At 37.0% G+C, this 16,852-nt stretch overlaps 1 long non-coding RNA gene across 1 annotated transcript; it reads right to left on the bottom strand.

Annotated features, from left to right (window-relative positions):
• Positions 1-1,759: 1,759 nt before the first annotated feature.
• On the bottom strand, positions 1,760-8,440 carry LOC124170764. Its single transcript, XR_006867580.1, has 2 exons — positions 7,822-8,440; positions 1,760-3,343 (listed from the first exon to the last, which is right to left on the bottom strand). It is a non-coding gene; the product is annotated as an uncharacterized LOC124170764 (long non-coding RNA).
• Positions 8,441-16,852: the final 8,412 nt, after the last annotated feature.

The following is a 16,852-nucleotide window of genomic DNA, read 5'->3' as shown; positions in this document are numbered from 1 at the left end:
TATCCTGATTTACATAATACCGGCTCCCTTGAGTCCACCTCAAAATGGTATAAATGGAGGGAAATACGTCACACTCATCTGAATGATCATTATTAGGGCACATGATGAGATTGCTGAATTTGCACTAAGTCCAGCATAGATAGGAGAGGGTAATGGAGAGGGCTGCCATTGAAGCAATGGAAAAGTGGGTGTGCTCTAGTCTAGGTATGGAGCGAGAAAGCACTTTTGAGAGAAAGACCTCATTTAAGGTACACATTCCTCAGACGGTATACTAGTTTGGAAGCAAAATAATTAGCCTTTGTGATACAAGCTGCTTATGGTCCTTTCTATATCTCTTAGGAATAAGACCTCAGCTCTCACAAAGATAACTCCCACTAAATAAAGTAGAAAGCCATACTTTTATGCCAAGTGGCACCACTACTGAACCGAGGACATTGTGTTTGGATGGACAACTTTCCTCAGTTTTTGCATCATTATTTACAAAAAAATACCATATAAACTCGTGTAAGAGACTATTTTGAGCATCAGAGCTAAAGACAAAAATTTTGTGGCATTTCTCTTTATCCCTGTATGCAGTGTTGCAGACGTATGCCTGGTATTTCAACAGTTATCAAAATTTCCACTTTCAATACTAAAAATTTATGCGGCATTTTTCAGCTAAATTTGTATGACATGAATGGTTCTTGGAGATAAGTAGGTATGCAGTTGTACTCCTTGTGATGCTTTCTAGGGATGGTCGGATCAGATACCTTGGATCCAAATATCCACGGATAATGCCCTTCACCGGAAACTTCAGATCCTAATTCACTGAGGAAGTTGTTGGTTTCTGGTGATATTTTATGGAATTTATTCATTTTGAATGAAAAATTAAACTAAGTTTTTCCACAGAATATTTTTATTAGTACACTACGATTGTTTTGATGCTCTGCATCATCCTCAGTTGAGGAGTACATTGGTCCATCATCTTAAATACCTGACGTATGAACCAGAGGGAGTTGGGGGGAAACTGTAGAGGTAGGGGGAGGGTTGGGTTGGGTCTTCCCCAGGTTATAAAAGCCAAGGGAACGTGGGAGCTGGATGAGGAGGCAGGTAGGGCCAATGCACTCAAGCCTACCAACTGCAGTGAACTTGACTCCTTCTTGCACTATTTCAGCTCCTTAGACAAGTGTATAAATTTACAATGGAAAAGGAAATGAACAAAGCCATCAATTTCCTTGACCCAACTATTTCAAAAGATTCCAGAAAGTTTAACTTTTCCATTTTTAGGAAGGACACCAGGTTATCTATGCCACATCCAGACATCATTACTCGCAAAAACTGTCAGCCTTCCATGCCATGCTCCACCGTCTACTAACAATTCCGATGTCGCTAATAAATATTAAAAAAGAGCTAAACGTCATAAAACAAATAACCAAACAATGGTCACAAAAAACTGGTATGAATGATAAACTTTATCACAAAAATTACAAAAAACGGCCTTAAAAACCATTTATGGGACCCTCCCCCACTAAATGACAGTGCAGATAACCACTGAGTAGCCATGAGGTATACCTTTACAGAGTCATCATCAGGTGCACGCCGAGTGTAAAATCCCACAAAGGAAATATTGGGGTCATTCACTCAGACCCAAAATCACTATTCATGAAAAGGATTTTGCAGATGGAAGGAAGATGAAAGTCACTAATTAAAAAAATCTTACATTTGCTCATAAGTGCAAAATTAGAGAACCCAAAAGATATACCCATTTTTCATGAGTTGGTGATGTCATCAGAGTTCTGACTCATTACCTTGCTCATAAAGAAACTTTCATTTGAAGAAATAATCAGTTACATACATGTAAACAACAAGAAACCACATGTGGTTCATTCACAAGATTGAGGAGTAGCAGAGAAGTGGAAAGCCACTCCAGAAAAGTTGGTCATCAACAAATCTACGAAAGAGTTAAGAGTGTTGATTTTTTGCAGAGAAAAGAACCAGTAATGCACGGTAGATTAAAAAAGGAAAATTAGAGGTCTTCCTGTTTTTCAAAATCCACCTCAATTGACAATAATATATAATTGTAGAACGAGCACAGTTGACCTAGTTTGAACATGAATCCCCGGAGTTCATGCCATTACAATTAAACTTACAATTAGCTCCCATGTGCACTTCAGCTACCACAACATATTTGATACAAAATAAATGCTGAGGTGAATTGGTGGAGCAACTAGCATGAATTTAGGAGATCTAGCCTCAAATATCGGTCAAGACAAATGATTTTCCCTTGATGGAATATTGATAACAATGTATTTCTACTACCTGGGTTAAGTGGTATCATTCTGTGATCTACACCCTTGCTATAGACTGTGTCATTCACTTAAACCTTCAACTAAAACTTAAACTTGGCTTTCAAGGCTGCTGATTAAAATTCATGACTTCATACCTAACTGACCAAAAGCAAATGGTCCTAATAAATGGTACATATTCAATCTAATTTTGGACCAGTGAAACATGGTGTGCCACAGGGTTCAGTACTTGGTCCCCTTTTGTTTCTTATCTGAGATAATGACCAACCTTACAACCTTTCTATGGATAAAATAATTTATGCAGATGATATAACACTTATTCAGACATGTGACAGCTCCAGTTATTCCCAGCAACGTGTTGATCAAGCAAAAGCAGAGGCACAACTCTGGTTTAAAGCCAATCATCCCTCCCTGAATGATACCAAAACAGAACATCTTACACACTGCCTAAAAATTGTTTATGAAATGAATAACCCCGTTAAAGGTTTCAAAATCGGCACATAATTAACTTAGAATCCACAAGTACATATTTCAAATTAGTAAAAAATTTCCACTACCTTGCTAACTGTCTGGTTCTGTATTTCTGAGGTTCCGTCAGTGTCAGCAGTCTTGCATTTATTTCTCCAACCTGATTTTCAAACTATGTATATATGAATGTACAAAATGATGCGTTCCATTGAACCCTAAATGCTTTCATGTATTTCATATGAATGGAAATGAAATTTCGTATGGAAACTTAAAATCTGTGTTAGCCATGAATACCTGAGATCTGTCAATCATGCTTCATTTCAGTATGTGCTTATATATGGTCTTGGCCCTGGGAACATGCATCATGAATCAGTAAAAATACTGGAACTCCGGAAAAAGGGAGAGAGAATTGTGATTCTAGATCCATATTCAAAAATATACAGACCCTAACCATCTAGTCTTTTTGAGCTCTGCAGTCTCATACACATAAAGCAAAAGTTAAATTGGTACACAACTCAAAAAGCTGTCCACAAACATGACACGAAATCTGAAAACAATCATGGCATCAGTCGTAGCAAGTTGTTGAAAACCTACAACCAATTGGACAACCTGGAAATAAAATTCTTTAATACGCAGGCAAGTAGTGCTTACACAACAAACAATATTAAAGTTCAACATTTTACCAAAATATGGTCATGTTGTAACCCTCATCATTTGATACATGAGTTTTTAAAAATCTCAATGTAAAGTATATTGAATTTGAAATGCATTTTTGTTCTCACTAGGCAATTAACCCTTAAGAGAGCAGGAACGGTTTCATACATTTTGTACATTGACTGCGGCATTCACCCAAAATGTGTATTGCTAACCTGGATATGTGGATTGCTAACTTGGGCACTTTCCCTCACCATGAGTATAACTAAGGGGTTAACTCTACCAGACCAGTCCTCGTAGCAAGGGGTGCGTCCTGCACAGAGAGTCTCTTCTGCACTGGCTAGAGCTCCCACTGGCCAAGGGGGTTAATTTAAGCCTGACATTGCAATTGGCGTGCTTTTGCAGGTACTGTAACCAACTGCTCCTCTCTCCTTTCACTTTAAACATGTACTATTGATGGCATATGCATGGGTTGATCCATGGCGTGGATGAATTAACATTGATATTCTCTTGGTCAATTCAGGCATATTCTTCTCAAGTACTGAGATAATTTTATTTATTTAGATTTATATGCAGATGTTTTTTTGGGACTTATCTTAACAGGTTGTGTACGGATGGCAAGAATTCTCGTCATTTTTTTCCCGAACGTTCCGGACGGATGACGAAGATTCTCGTCATTAAGGTGCGTCAACATAAACAATTTTAAAGCGTACAATACGTATTCGTTTGTACGTTTTCAGTTGTTGTTCGTTATTCATAATGAATTGATGCATCATAACGTTTGATTGGATAAAGTTATATTCTAAACATTAGCTTTTTAACCATGTTTAAACCAAAGGCATTTCGCCCGAATAGGCACATCTTTCCATTCTCAATACCTCCACCCATAATCGGCGTTCCTCTTCTTACCAGTGTTGGCATCTTATTCATCTTTTTCCTTGAGTTACCCCACACACTTGGTTCATTATTTCCAAAGAGGTAATCCACATGGCCTTGTTTTATGTAGCGAGTTTGACCCTTATCTGCATAGCTGCTTCTTCGAGATGCACTCTCAGCAAGTGGACTGCTCTGCTCCGTCAACATAAACATTCTCGACAAAAGGAACTGGGGGACTCACAATGAGGCCCCCAGTTCTTTTCGTCCATGCCATGGAGGAAGATGATGCTCTCTTACTTGTTTCTTGCCTCTGGGTTAGTTTCCTCTCCCAATGCGTCTAGAGCAGTTGGTGTTTCCCCGGGTCCCAGTGAATAGTGCATTTGGTGTCAAGTTTATCTCGCTTGAAGGTTTGCTCGCATTTGTGCTCTAAAAACCACTCATAAGAATATTCGATACTATGGCATCACATCGGAAGGACAACACTTTGGATGAAGAAGACATTTTGTTATACTTGTGTGCTGATGATTTGTCAGATGTACCATTAGGGTATGACGAAGATAGCGACGAAAGTGAAAGCGATTCTGATGTTGTGGTGAACCTGAAAACTAGAAAACCTATTCCTCAAGTTATCGTTGAAAGTGACTCCGATGCGAGTGAAAATGAGGACAATACTTTGGCAGGAAGTTCTACTTCATGGGAAGAAATAGATATTGAGAGACATTTAGAGCAATTTTTGGGCCAACCAGGAGTGAAGCGATTACCAGGAAATTCCACTAATATCCTTGACGTAGTCTCACTATTTCTTGGTAATGATTTTTTTGAAATGATGTGCCATCAATCCAATTTATATTACTGTCAAAATGAGCATAAATACAAAGAATCGCCAAAAACAGGGAAGTGGTCAAACATAACCATGGCTGAAATGAAAAAAATTCTTTTCTATTTTGATTCTGATGGGTCAAGTGAGGAAAGATACACTGGAGGAGTATTGGAGTACAGATCCTGTCATCGAAACAAAAATATTTAGAGAGCTACTGACGTGAAACAGATTTGAGCAGATATGGAAAGCATGGCATTTTAGTGATAACGAATCATTCTTTGATACTTCGGATAGACTATATAAAATAAGACCCACCGTGGAATACTTAGTTGAAAAATTTCAAAATGGGTATAGACCAAAGCAGGAATTGTCACTTGATGAAGCCATGATTCCATGGAGAGGAAGATTGAAAATCAAGACCTATAATCCTGCAAAAATTGTAAAATATGGTTTACTAGTTCGAATGGTGTGTGAAAGTGATTCTGGCTACATTGGTAATTTAGAAATTTATTCAGCCGAGGGGAAAAAATTAGAACAAACCATCTTGTCTCTTTTGAAGCCACATCTCAATCTTTGGCATCATGCCTATCAAGACAGCTATTATAATAGTGTGAAAATTGCAGAACTGCTCTTAGATAACAAAGTAAGAGTGTGTGGAACCATAAGACCGATTCGGGGACTCCCTCCCACGTTGAAGAGTGAGGCAAAAACTTTGAAAAAGGGACAGAGCATGATCTCTCGTAAAGGTGAGGTGTTACTAGTGGTTTGGAAAGACAAGAGGGAAGTAAGAATGATTAGCACTGTTCATAACGCCAGCATGGGTAACTCAAAGGTAAAAGATTGGGTTACAGCACAGGCAATCAAAAAACCCACTTGTATTCTAAAATACAATGAGTGCAGGAAAGGTGTTGACTGGGCGGATATGTACTTATCCTATTACTCCATCATGAGAAAAACAATTATATGGTCAAAGAAAGTCGTGCCGTGGCTAATAAATTGCGCTCTTTTTAATGCTTTCAGAGTTTATAAATCTCTAAACAAAAATAATGGCATTCGATTCAAAGGCTTTTTGCTCCAGACCGCCAAAGAGTGGGCAGCGAGTAGGCAGGAGTCGAGCGAATCAACCTCAGACGATGACTGCGATGATAAGCCAACAGGACGGGCCCCTTCAAGAGATCACCCACAGCGCTTATCGAGAGACCTTAGCAAACACCATCTCGTTTCTATTGTGGGGAAGGGGACGAAAAAATATCACACTAGAAGATGCTAAGTGTGCGCGACGAGAAATATTAGAAAAGAAACAAGGTATGTGTGCTCAACTTGCGGCGTTCCACTCCACAAGGGAAAATGTTTCATGGGGTATCACACCAGGAAGGGATTCTGAAATTATTTGTGAGTATTACATTCAAAATTGCATGAAAAAAATTTAATTTTTAAATAAGTTATGGAATTTTTTTGGATGGAAGGTTTGCTCGGTGAGTGATGTTTAAAAAACCGCCGGTACAGAGGGTTAAAAGGAATTTAAATACCCCGGTACACATCGTGTTAAGATAAATTTGGTGATCAAAGTAAAGTACTCCTCAACCCATTTCCGGCCAAAATAGCAAAAAACAACATAATAAAGAAAAAAAATCGTTACAAATGAATTTTATTCATATATCATTATCTTTCATCTATAAATATAAGTTTAAATTGATTTTACTTCTAAGCAAAGTGTTCTACACTGTAGATGAGTTTGCTCTTACTCTGACCAACAAGAATGTAATGTAAATTTTATGAAATATGTATGTATTCCTTTAGTTTGTACTATGATAACTTGCTATATCTTATATGTATATTCGTTGTTTCTGTAAAACCTACCTATTATGTAAATCTAATTGATTGATATGTACTAAAGGGATTTCTTTTACAAACCCTGTCTTCTTAATTGTATGATCAAACAGGTGAAAAAAAAAAATAATATCCTTGTTTAAAAAAATACTCAAAATGTGTAAATTATTGGGTCACCTGAAACGCAAGATAAATGTGTTTTTATAAGAGTAACTATTTCCTTTGTTTAGTGCTTTATTCGTCCATACATACGTAAAGATTTCATTTAATAAGGATTACAGCTTATTTTTTGTCTGGTATTCAACATTAAGCAAAAATCTGATTAGGTATATAATGTTGTGTTTTCGCAACTTTGGCAGAATTCGTTAATCTTTATCCAGTTACGCAACCGCATTACAATACATTGACCTTTCGTAGGAATGTGTCATTTTTATCGCCAGATCCTACGCTCTTTTATGCCACGTATTTGACAGATATCGTCATATTTGATAATTAAAATTCTTAGATATTGTGTATCCAGTAAGATGTAGCTTCATTTAAATTAAATCCATTATTAAATTTGAATGCTATGAATATTATGAAATTTATATGCATAATGGTTTGAAAGAAAAGAGTCCAAGCGAATATTTTTGCAGGAAAGCATGTATTTTACTGTTTTTAATTGAAATTTTTATCACTACAGATTGAAGTACGACAAGCAATGACTTTTTATGAAATACATGAAAGCATTTAGGGTCCCATGGAGCGCATCATTTTGTACATTCATACATAGTTTGAAAATCAGGTTAGAGACGTAAATGCAAGACTGCTGACATTGACGGAACCTTTGCAATACAAAAGCAGACATCAGGTGCAGTGAATGACGGCTTAAGAAGGCTTGTTGAAAACCTACAACCAATTGGACAACCTGGAAATAAAATTCTTTAATACGCAGGCAAGTAGTGCTAACACAACAAACAATATTAAAGTTCAACATTTTACCAAAATATGGTCATGTCTCAAAACGTCCAACAAAGGGTACTTACTATTCCTTTTCACAAAACTCATTTTTAAAAAGCAGAGTTGTCCCCTAAGTGGAAGAATAACTTAAGTATTGCATAAACATCTTCTCCTAATTCTTTAGAGTCGGAATGAGTGGACAAATCCAAAATGAATTGGGTGCATGCATTGAAATATTTCACAAGTTTTAATTATTTTATGTTAGTAAAATTATGTATTTCTCAAATAAATATGCTTTTCACCACAACATGTGTAGTTTTTGTCTGTCAATGATGGCTATCAGGAAAGTTCCTGGATTTTGAATCTATCAGGTTATCACCGACTTCCATGACAAGATTTGTATTGGTCGAGAGACAATGATAAATGTGTGGATTTGGTTTGGAAATCAATGAGCCAAAACAGATTTAGATCAATTAAAGAAAATCTACACTTTTCAGGTAATCCCTCTCTAGACAAAAATGACAGATTTATGCGAAAAATCCACAGGGAAAAAATCATTCGCCTTGATCAGGAGTCGAACCCCGATCCCCCGATTTCCAGTCGAGTGCTTTAGCCATATAAGCTGCCGAGGCGTCATTCTCCCCTCTCTGTGGAAATTTGAGGACTAAAGCACTCAACCGGAAATCTGGGGATCCAGGTTTGAATCCCAGTCAAGGCAAATGATTTTTTCCCTGTGGATTTTTTGCACAATTTGTGCATTGCGGGTAACACCCACAACAGTTATTAACATGGCTAGTCCTGGTATACTCAGAATGACAGATTTACTCAATTACGATCTCTAGTTGACGATTTGAATGAGAAATTTTTACAATTAGGAATATTTACCCATAATTTGTCAATTGATGAACAAATGGTACCATACTTTGGTTGCTGCAGTGCAAAAATGTTCATTAAAAACAAGCCTATTAGATTTGGCTTTAAACTTTGGTGCTCAAGTTTGCCAAATGGCTCTCTATTTAGGGTTCAACCATATGGTAAGCGATGGAAAATGAGTACCATCCAAAGTAATAAGGCTGAGGGGCAATTTTTATCCTGGAATTGCTCGAATATATCTCTGAACCCTCTAATCATCGTATGCTTCTTGATGACTTCTATTTACCATGCAAAATGGAAACCATCTGTGGAAATAGAACTGAGAAGTGCCCGTTAAAAGACAGTAAAACTATCGGCAAAAAGCCGAAAGGAACATGGGATCAAGCATTTTATGAAGCTGTAGGCCTTAGTATTGTTTGATGGAATGATAACTCGGTTGTAACTGTAGCCAGAAATACAAGCTTTGCGCTTCCATTGGGAACAGAAAAATGTTGTAGCAGAAAAGAGAAAAAAGAAATTACTATTCCACAGCCTCGAGTTATAGGGGAGTATAGTAAATACATGGTAAGGGTGGTCCTACATGATAATGCAAATGCAAATTACCACACCAGAATTTGGGGGAAAAAAGGGTGGTTGCCCTTGTTCATCAACTTACGGGACAGCGTTTGCACTAATGCCTCGAAATTGTACAGGTTATGAAACGGAAGTCAAATGTCTCTGGTAGACTTCAAATCGTATCAGGCAGTGATGCTTATAAAAAGTGAAGTGAATGAATCAGCAGATAATGTACCCCAATACAATTCAGGTCCAAACATTCAAAAAGGTAGGCCATCTAATTAATTGCTGATTAGTGAAGTAAGGAAGGATAAATTTGGCCATAGAGTCCATAAAAGTGACTAGATGAAGGTGGTGGCAGTGTAAAAGCCAAACTGCACATGAATGTACAAAATGTTGTGTTCCATTGGATCCTAAATGCTTTCAAGTATTTCATAGCCACTACTTGACGTACTTCTATCTGCAACGATAAAAATTTCAATTAAAAACAGTGACATACCTGCACTTCTACGAAAATATTCACTTTAACACATTTCTTTCAAACCATTACGCATATAAATTTGGTGATGAATTTAGGTTAAGTAATACTACATCTTATCTAATAAATAATAACTAAGAATTTTAATTATCAAATATGTGGCATAACAATGCGTAGAACTATGTATATCTGCCAGTAGAAAGGGCACATTCCACTGACAAGGAGACATCGCCAAAGTGATGTTCAGGATCTGCATGCGGATGTTATTAACTGAAACTATATAGGTAAGGCAGAAAAAGTGTCATGGCTTTCTTCCACATAGGCCCAGGTTCGAGAGATATTCGCATGTAAAGATTTCGCACAGCATTTTATCCCTTGAGTAATTGCTACGGCAATATTTTTTCTCTCTTCTAATTTTTAAATTAACTGTTACATTTTATCCCCCATGCGTTTTATTTAGTTATTTCCTGATTTTTTTAATTTAACATCAGTTTATAGATTTTAAATGAAACTCCGAATTGTGCCTTACCATGCGAATTAGAGGACGTATATAATGACTTGCACGCAAAGGCTATAGCGGGATAAGATGGTAAAATCTGCACTAGGCTGGATTGTTATTTGGGATTATGCACTCGAAAGCAAATATTTAGAAACTCCTTTAGCGAAATTTTTAGTTGCCTAGGTGGTCCCACGGTCCTTTTATCGTAAAAAATGTGTTTTTTCGAAAAACATTTTTCCTGAGCGATCCTTTGCTTTAAAAAATCTGAAAAAATTCATGAAAGTATACTTTTATGTCCAAATACGCCCTGATTTTTTTCATACTTTTTGGGTCAAAATTGAATTTATGGAAAATATTTTTATTTTTTCATGAAATTTTTAGGTTATGTTAGTAATATTTGGCAAACTTTTAAAAAATCATTTTTTGTGAATTTTTTATTGTTCTTTTGAATGGCCGTGTTAGATTTGCCATTTTTACTCCGGAAAATCCTCAAAATTTGAAAAAACCCAATTTTTGGTGTTTTTCCCCATACTTTTTAGCAGATAAACTCTACCGCATGTCAATTAATAACGATTTTTTAATTATATTTTCGTTTTTTTACATGGTGGGATCAGGTTTGCCGTTTGAGCTTTAAAGAAAATATAGCCCTGCATCTTAGTGAGCTCCCTGAATACATGCTGCACGGTATACAACTGCTATGTAAAATCTCTAAAATGATAAAAGGGAAAATATTAAAAATTAAATATTAACTATGCTTAATTAGCATCATTTTATTGAATTTTGAAATTTTATTGAATTCGTATTACAATTGTGGAAGAAGCCGCATACTTTAACAGCTAATCAATGCGTATTTTCGCATTTTAAAGGGGGACTTGGGGTCTTTGTAAAGATTATTTTGTTAAGATTATTTGAATGTGTTTGGGAGGATAATACAGAACTATTGGGGAATTGATGAGATATATTGTTGTAATGGCACGCTGGGGATATTGTTTAATTATGTGCGCGGGATTGTTGCGAGGAGTGTGCAGTTTGGCTGAGGGAAATGTATTGTTGACAGTCGGTCGTCACTCGAGAAATGAACTGATCGGTGGTATTTTCGGTGCGCGCGAGTGTACTGAATACGGCTAGTCATTACTGTGCATGGAATTCTGAGAGAACTGAATTCTGTGTGAACCTGACTGTGTGACTGCATCGTCAAATAATCTTATTTCATGTTTTTGGATTAGAAATTGAAACAAAAGTGTCAGATTTTTGTGAATCAGTGATCAACTCATTTGAAAAAGACGTCCTGCCAAAATATTTTGTAGTAAAAAGTATGTAGTATTAATGAGCTCTCACACTTTAGTTTATGCAAAAAAAAACTTTATAATTTAAAAGACGAACTTGTTTTGATTTTTGAGGGGACATATTTAAGTCGTCAGAAGAGTAAAAATAATGATTATCAACGCAAGTCATATTCTGGTAAGAAGAGATATCCACAGCTAAAACCGTTCACTTTATGTACCACTGACGGATTCGTGGTTGATCTACCTGGTCCTTTTCTAGCCACCAAAAATGACGCAACTATAATGAGAAAAGTAATGAATGATCCAGTTGGTATAAGAATTATCGTGAAGGAAGGTGATATCTGCATTGTGGACAGGGGTTTTAGGGATGTGATACTCTTCCTAGAAATTCTCGGATTCAAGGTTCTTATGCCTGCCATAAAAGGAAAAAGATCTAATTTAAGTGCGATTGAATCCAATGAATCTCGCTATGTCACAAAACATACATGGGTTGTAGAGGCATTCTCGGCATTCTTAGCAAAAAATACAAGCTCCTTCAACAGCGTTCATACGCTAATATTGAGTGTGATCTTAATAACACTTTTGGCAAACGCCCTTCGAAGAAGTGGAAGATTTTTCAGAGAAGACTGAGAGGGACCTCAAAATATTTTTTACAGGGACCTATCAGTTAGGTCAATCCATTTGCTACTTAGCCGAGTTAATGGATGAAAATATTAGTATTAATTTGGAGTATATATATACAAAAAAATCTGTGCTGCGACTGCACTAAATCTGCACTGTAACTGGACTAAACTCTGTGTTTAGCACAGTCACAGTACACTTTTCTGTACTATGGCAGCTAGAATTTGAGAAGAACTGTACTGTAACAGTGCTGGATCACTGTGCTTGAACTGTGCTAGAGCTCAGACTGCACTTTGACTGGGCTGGGTAACATGACTGGAGCTGCACTATGGCTCAAACTGGACTGTGACTGGGTTGGGTAACTGGACTGGAACTGTACTATAGCTCAAACTGGACTGTGACAGGGCTAGAAAACATGACTGGAAGTGTACTGTGGCTAAAAGTGGACTGCGACTGGGCTGGGTAACATGACTGGATCTGTACTATGGCTCAAACCACTGCGACAGGGCTGGACTTAAACTAGTCATTGACAGGAGAAAGTATTTCCTATATTATTTCATATTACGATCAACTATCATTTCCATGAGAATATGAATGCGTAAATTATATAAAAATTTATGCTGACATTACAGCGGCAATGCATAGCTCCAGCTTGCTTATTATTTTGGTAAAGTATGGTCAAAAGAACAACTTCCGCCGATACTCAGCCATCTTTGTTAGAGCATTGGTGTTGAACCGGTTGTAACATTACTTGTTTACGTGCTCTGAATTCTACGCTGTACGATGGATACGTCGATGTAAGATCGACGCTAAGAACATGAAGAAGTGAACTTTACTTCAATTACATAAAAATTAGCTACTTAGCCGGGAATTTTTCTTGCGGGTGAAGTGATATCGTCGATTTTGCTGAAATCCGTGTGGTTCGCGATGAGTCAACTTTCCACGATTGATTTCGACGACTCGCAATCTACTCCTTGCGAAGCACGAGAGAGTTGAAAAAAGACATATCTTTATTTATAATCTGCTGCTGGAGGTAAGTACTCAACTTCTCTAAAATTAAATTCAGACAAACTTAAACAGTCAAATTTTGAAGTAACACTTTATTAGATATCAGTATGTAATGTTTTTTCCTTTTAATTTCAGGAAGGAAGCCAAAGAGGCAAATGAATTGAGCGGCCATGCCTTAACAAGACTTTCATTTTTATGTTTATAATCATGAGTATATTTGTATTTAATAAATTTCTTTTATTTTCATATCTTATTGTCATTTATTGTGCTCCACGGCGTTAGTACTGAAACTTCATCAACAAAAACTATCGAGGTGGGCATATTTGTGGCAACTAGACAAATAGCACTGAAGTAAATTTTGGTGGTTTTTATGTTGAGTGCCCGTTGATGTGCAGAATAGGATTTGTCAATTTGTCTCATAGAACCTCAGTGCTTCGATAGCAATATTTTTAGTACCATAAACTTTGTTCATATTAAGGAAGTGGAACGTAACAAATTCAGTGAGTGTCTGTTAGGAATATGGTTTATCTTTCCTTAGACTAGTCAACATTCGAATGAGTGTAGTCGTTTTGGCCACTGTTATCTCTTTGCGGTTTTCTGATTGGATCAGGCAACCAATCTTCAAACACCTAAAAAGGGAACTATATATCTCTGCTAATTGGCCTATCTTGATTTAATTCTGCTTCTTGTTTTCAATAAGATATACAGGGAATGCAATAGCCACATCAAGACTCAATTATTGATTCATGGACAGAGTATTACAGTAAAAACTGTGCTATGGCAGCTGCACTGTGGCTGTGCTATGGCAACTGCACTATGACTGTGCTAAGGCAACTGTACTCTGACTGTGCTATGGTAACTCCACTGTGACTGTGCTATGACAACTCCACTGTGACTGTGCTATGACAACTCCACTGTGACTGTGCTATGACAACTCCACTGTGACTGTGCTATGGCAACTGCACTCTGACCGTGATATAACTGTACTGCGATGTTTCAATTCAAGTGCAGTTTAAGTAGAGTCACAGTACAGCCCTTTTAGCACAGTTACAGTGCAGCTTTAGTACAGCCACAGCACAGATTTTTTTGTATGGGATAAGGATGAAACCCAGTATCATTGAAGTTTTAATTAGATCAAGACACATAAATAGTAAGACCTACAAATGTTATGTCGAATACAAGCCTAATTCTTGATTCAGTAAATATTAATTGCAAAATAATTAAATCTGATTTCATTCAACACAGTTAAAACAAACAGTTTTATTCCGAAACTCCCACGGCATAGCAGGTATACTGACAGACAACTCAATTCATGCTCAACTCCCTAAGTACTAAAGTCTCACCTCTTGCTCACGTACAGTTCCACCACTCACAGTTATGACTCGCCGTATTCAGTACACTCGCGCGCACCGAAAATACCACCGATCAGTTCATTTCTTGAGTGACGACCGACTGTCAGCAATACATTTCCCTCAGCCAAACTGCACACTCCTCGCAACAATCCCGCGCACATAATTAAACAATATCCCCAGCGTGCCATTACAACAATATATCTCATCAATTCCCCAATAGTTCTGTATTATCCTCCCAAACACATTCAAATAATCTTTACAAAGACCCCAAGTCCCCCTTTAAAATGCGAAAATACGCATTGATTAGCTGTTAAAGTATGCGGCTTCTTCCACAATTGAATACGAATTCAATAAAATTTCAAAATTCAATAAAATGATGCTAATTAAGCATAGTTAATATTTAATTTTTAATATTTTCCCTTTTATCATTTTAGAGATTTTACATAGCAGTTGTATACCGTGCAGCATGTATTCAGGGAGCTCACTAAGACGCAGGGCTATATTTTCTTTAAAGCTCAAACGGCAAACCTGATCCCACCATGTAAAAAAACGAAAATATAATTAAAAAATCGTTATTAATTGACATGCGGTAGAGTTTATCTGCTAAAAAGTATGGGGAAAAACACCAAAAATTGGGTTTTTTCAAATTTTGAGGATTTTCCGGAGTAAAAATGGCAAATCTAACACGGCCATTCAAAAGAACAATAAAAAATTCACAAAAAATGATTTTTTAAAAGTTTGCCAAATATTACTAACATAACCTAAAAATTCATGAAAAAATAAAAATATTTTTCATAAATTCAATTTTGACCCAAAAAGTATGAAAAAAATCATATAGTATTTGGACATAAAAGTATACTTTCATGAATTTTTTCAATTTTTTAAAGCAAAGGATCGCTCAGGAAAAATGTTTTTCGAAAAAACACGTTTTTTACGATAAAAGGACCGTGGGACCACCTAGGCATCTAAAAATTTCGCTAAAGGGGTTTCTAAATATTTGCTTTCGAGTGCATAATCCCAAATAACAATCCAGCCTAGTGCAGATTTTACCATCTTATCCCGCTATAGCCTTTCTGAGGAATTTGATCATCCTCACCCTAGCCATTGCTCCCACAGTCTCTTCGTATATTCGTAATCTCAAGTCTTTCTTCTCAACAAATAAACACCAGTGCAAATCCCCGCATTCAGTTACTGACACTAGCCAGTTTCCCCTCCTACCCTTCCAGTACAATGACCCTGCTTTCCAGCAGCCTACACAAGCCGTTTTCGAGGTCTTTTTTGTTTAGCTTTCGCACCCATTTTCACAAAATTGAGCCTCGGTGCCTCATTCAGGGATTATCGAGAGTCAGCTTTGGGGGGAGGGTTGTTGGGATGGAAGTCTTTGAAGGATGCTAGAAGGTATGTCACAAGGGAGGCATGGTGAGTGGAAGGATATTCTGTTTAAGAATCGAGATTTGTTGGGAAGACGGTGGATGGGCTGTAGAGAAAATCTAATGGAGGGAAAGCCTAGTGGAAATGATATTTTGAATAAAAGATGCTGAAGCCGGAAAATATCGTTGCTTCATAAATGGAAAAAAAGACATTGAAAGGGGAGGAACACGTGTCAAAAACTGGGCAACGATTCATGAATAGATGTACAATCGGTTAACTGATGCGAGGCAGAGGTGTGCATCGGTGCACATGATGAGCACATTACACAGAAATTCACGTGTCAGTAATTATATACTTCCTCTAATTCGCGTGGTAAGGAACGATTAGGAGTTTTGTTTAAAATCCATAAATTGATATTAAATTTTAAAAATTGGGAAGCAACTAAATAAAACAATTGGGGATAAAATGTATCAGTGCTTTCAAAAATTAGAAGAGAGAAAAAATATTGCCAAAACTGGGACTCGACCCCGGGACACCTACTACAGGTTTGAGTACTACCACCCTAGACTGCGCCGCCACAGCCGTATGTGGGAGGTGGCGATTACTCAAGGGACGTCATGCTGCGCGAAATCTCTACATGTGAATGTCTCTTGAACCCGGGCCTGCGTGGAAGAAAGCCATGACACTTTTTTTTCCCTTACCTATATAGTTTCAGAAAATAACATCCGCATGCAGATCCCGAACATCACTTTGGCGATGTCTCCTTGTGAGACGGGAATATATTGTAATGCGGGATGCATAACTGGACATAGATTAACGAATCTGGCCTAAATTGTGAAAACCCACATTTATTATCATAAGCAAATTTTTTGATGGCCAATATTTTTAATTTACCTTATTTAGCATACTATTAGGTAAAATGAAATGAAAAATAATA

Source organism: Ischnura elegans, chromosome X, assembly GCF_921293095.1.
Source record: "Ischnura elegans chromosome X, ioIscEleg1.1, whole genome shotgun sequence".
NCBI classification, from domain to species: Eukaryota; Metazoa; Arthropoda; class Insecta; order Odonata; family Coenagrionidae; genus Ischnura; species Ischnura elegans.
Note: the sequence above shows the minus strand (reverse complement) of the source record. Positions and strands in the feature narration are given on the sequence as shown.